Here is a 4,465-nt window from a genome sequence, read left to right as displayed (position 1 = left end):
TTGCTCAACTTTTAGTTTAAAACCGTGATGTTTTACTCAGGTTAAATATAGTTCATGCTTTGCTCAACTTTTAGTTAAAAACCGAGATGTTTTATTCCGATCGAAGGAGTTGATGATTTATTCGAATTCGTGACTTCACCCGCGATGTTACTCAAGCTGGCTAGTCTCGCCGAGGTATTTTGTTCGGTTAAAGTTATTTCGCTTGAAGACCGTACAAACACTTGAAGGAAATTGAGTTTTTTCATTGATGAAAAAATAAGTACAAAGAGTGGGGCACTTAGCTCGGTTACATGTTCAGGCAAAAAGAGAAAGAAAACTAAACTAGGGGAGAAAGATCAGTGAATTCGTCCCCAGTTGGCTCCAGGTCGATTGTTGCTGTTTGGTCTTGGGCGCCGGGCTGCTCTGGACGGTTCTCTTGTTGAGCATTATCCTCAGCTTCTTTTTCTCCTCCTTCCTCGGCCTCAGCCTGCAATGCACTGAAGATATCGTTGGCGTATGGCACAAGATAAGTCGGCAAGAAGACAGCTGGAGGAGAGTTAAATATGTCGGTCCCAAGTCCTTGGCCGAGCTATTCACAAGCAGTCTTCCAACCCGCCTTAAAGTAGATATCTTGGGTGGCATGAACCTGCTTTGTGTAGCTCTCCTCGGCCTCCTTGAAGCCGGCATTATTGGCGTCCTCCAATTCCTTCTCCCTTGACTGTTTCAAGGCCTCCAGCTCAGCCTTTATTGCATCTCTTTCCTACTCGGTGGCACCTAGCTGGCCGAGCAATTTGTTGTTATCTGCATTTGCGATTTGCAGAGAAGACTTGGTCTGCCCGAGCTCGGTTTGGAGGCTTGCAACCTGGCTGGCAGAATCATTGGCCTTCTATCGGAGTCGGTGAATGTGCTCCATGACCAAGTGCTGCTTCTGGATGGCCTACAAGAATAAAGTTTGGTTAGAAAGGAAACCGAACAAACACTTGAGAAATTTTGAGGGAGGTTTGAGATTCTTACCCTGGTCATGGATTTGACTGATGACTTCACCAACCGAGTGTCTGGCACATGGTCACTGCCAACCACGTTGCTCGGTAGCAGGACCGCCTTGGTGAGGTCAAAGGCAAGCAGATGCTCTTTGTCGTCTTTGACAAAAGTCGTTGCCGGGATCTCTTTGCCCCTGTGTTTGAGCTGTAGTTTCCACGCGGGCGTTGGGTCGACCGTGACAGTAGGTTACTCGGTATTGAGCTCTGTAACCAGCTCGGCAGATGGGTCTGCACGAGGCCTTTTCCCAGCGCGGCGGATGTCTTGGCTTGCTTGCCCGGCGGCGAGAGATGCCAATGCCACCACGGCCTCACTGGATTGACCGGCAGCAGGAGAACGGGTTAGTATGCTCGGTATCTCAGTGGAGGTTGATGTGAGTAGGTTCTTAATATGGCTTCTCTTTGCTATTTCTTCTGCCTCGGTTAAACGGATGAAAGGGCCGTCTGGCAGTGTGGGATCTAGAGGAGGTGATGGAGCACGGAGAAAGTCTGTGACCTTACTCCGACGTGGAGTAGAATACCGGTATGTTGGAGTGTAGCCGAGGAGCTTGTTACAATCCCGGTTGCAGTAACGGAGCACGGTCCTAATGGCTGCTTCGTTGGGATTGTAGTAGTTAGCTTGCAAGGCTTGGATCGCTGCAAAGGAAAGAAGAGAAGTGTCAAGTACAGAATAGTGAAGATAAGTTGACCGAGTAGTTAGCACGGCTTACATGTCTCACCGAAGTTCTTGCTAATGAACCAGCCCGGTACGTCGGCTGTTTCATAGTTACCAGACACCCAGAAGAAGTCGTCGTTGTGTAAGTCCTTGTCTGGGGTGCCGGTCACTATTTTTTCTTTGCCCGGTCGAATTTTTAAGTAATAGGCGAAGCCGTCGCCCGTGTGCCCAAGGGTGTATTGACGGAGTATCTCGGCTAAACCTAAGTTGGTTCCTAGCCGGTTGTTCAACTCGTGGACCCCGTTGATTATTCGGTAAGTGTTGGTTGAGACTTGAGTGGGTGCTAGCCCGGTGCGGCGCAAGAATTCGGTCATTAGTGGGTTGACCCGGAAGCGGAGGCCTCCTTCAATGATGGATAGCACAGTAAAGGGGCACTGGTCTAATCTACCCCAAGGGGTTGTCTCAATTTCGCCTAGCTCTAGGTGGACGTCGGCCGGGATGCCATACTCCTCCCGAAATACGGCCAAGGCGGTCGGAGTGTCAACAAGGAAGCGGAATCGCCCCATGTGTAGCCGGCTGGTTTAGCTCAGTTGAATTGGTTTGGCACAGACTGGAGTTTAATGGCTGCTCGGTCTTTGAGAGCCTCGGTAATTGGTCAGTGGTCCCCTTGGACTCTGCAGGAAAATGATGGCAAGTGTAAGTGGAAGCGTGGTCGCGTAAAACGAGCTTGACTGTAGCCCTGTCATAAAGAGCACCAGACCACCTTGGTCGCAAAGGCAAACCAAGGAGCTCGGTCGCTCAAGCAGACTAGTTGTTAGCCCGGTCGAGCAGCCAAGTCCTCTGTCTACCTCAGTTTCTACTAAGGTTTTGGCAAACTTGTAAATTGCTCGATCTAATTGTTTTTTGGATCAAAAAGCGACCTGGAGCCCAGTCTGCTCCAGTTCTTGGTGTGCTCACGTGTTCATCACAGGGACTAAAGAACATCGAAGAGAATAGGGGCAAGAGAGGGTTTTTAGGGGGGGTATATCCTAAAACCTACGGATTTAGTGCCCTAAAATGTAAAATATCAAATGAAATAAGCAAAAAAAGAGGCTCGAAGGACTTACCAGTTAAGGGCAAGAGCTTGTTCTTCGAACACGAATGCAAGGGAGGGCAGGAACGAAGCTTGCAAGAGGCACAGGAGCTCTGGAACAACTGGAATGCAGGAGAGTCAGTAAGATCGAGATGAAGTAAGTTATGGCATGTTTGTAGAGGTGAAAGAGTGCTAAAAGTTTCGGATGTGAATGGACGTGATGGTTGGCTGCTCGAGGCCAATAGGTGAGAGACACGTGTCCCCAGAAACGGCAACGTCAGAGTTAAAGAGACAGGAGGGCAAGACGAGGCGTCGACTGAGCAAGTTTTGAAGACAGGCATGTCAACTAGCCCGGTCATCAGCTTGCAAACTGAGTACCGAGGAAAAGTTAACCCGGTCTAAATAAGTAATCTCAGTCACGCTTGCGCGGACGGAATTAAGGGGCAATTGAGAGGGAGATTTATGATCTGGACTGGGCCGTGGTAATGATCGGGCAGATTTGGGCCAAACACAGTTGGGCCGTGGTAGCATGGGCCTGCCCAGGAAGGCTTTGCTCGGTTAAGGCAAGGCATGGTTGAACCGAGCTACTTGGCTTCAGGGTGCAGAGACCGGTCGAGTGATGGTTCGGCCGAGATGTCCGCTGCTTCACTAGGTTCCACGGTTCATGGGTTAGCCTGGCAGGAAGGCCGACAGCTAACCAGCATGAGCTGTCCCGAGCTCGGCTATGTCGGAATGCAACCGAGTTCGGTCGTCATTGAGCTTGGCGGGCTGAGCGCTCTGGCTAGCAACACAGCACGGCCTTTGGCAGCCGAGATGCTGCAGCCCGGCTGCCGAGCTCCCAGTAGTGTGGGCTAGCAGCTTGGTTAGGTGATGTTCAGCTAGATTTGCGCTGACAGATGAGATAGCAGCACCACGTGTCGAGAGACTAATGAGAGTAGATTTGGGGCGCAGAAGGTATAAGCGAGTCTGCGCCCCCTATGCTAAACGGATGAACATTTGGTGAGATATACACAAAACACTCAATCCTCTCTCTCTCTCTATCCCTGTGTGTGTCTAACTTGATCGTCGGAGGGGTATTCCGGCCACACACCGCCGGGTAGCTCACCGCCGTTATGCTTACAAGTTGATCGGACAGGCAGGAGCTTAGAAGAAAGGAGTATGGACTTACCGGAATATTTACTCCATGTACAATTATGAAATGAGTGATTATTTTTATTTTCATTAAATTAATTTTTATTTTTTCAAAAGTTAAATGTATATCGATTAAATCAATCAAAATTTTGATATATCGATTAAATATATATCGGTTAAATATATATAGATTAAATCAATCAAAATTTTGATATCATTATAATCAATCAATTAAATCAAAAAATTAAAAATAAAAATCTTTTATATATTAAGCCTGTATTTGGCAAGTGGGTTTGTAGGTTTTTTTGGCTATTTTAGCCACAAAAAACAAAATAGGTTATTTTAGTCATAACAAACAAAACATCACATCCAACCCATAATCATTACATTCTTCTCTCACAAAAAAAACTCTAAAAAGTCAAAAAGTCAAAAAATCCTTTCCAAACCAAGTTTTAAGCTCAGATTAAAATAATCAAAAAAATTAAAAAAGCCAAAAACCAACCCTCCAAACAGAGGCTAAATATATCGATTATATTTGTTTAAACAAGTGCATTGATAGTTATGTAGTATGTGAAATTGCCCCTGTTTTTT

The sequence above is a fragment of the Camellia sinensis genome, chromosome 15, assembly GCF_055761805.1.
Source record: "Camellia sinensis isolate YWXY chromosome 15, ASM5576180v1, whole genome shotgun sequence".
Taxonomy (NCBI): domain Eukaryota; kingdom Viridiplantae; phylum Streptophyta; class Magnoliopsida; order Ericales; family Theaceae; genus Camellia; species Camellia sinensis.
This window is presented reverse-complemented; position numbering follows the sequence as displayed.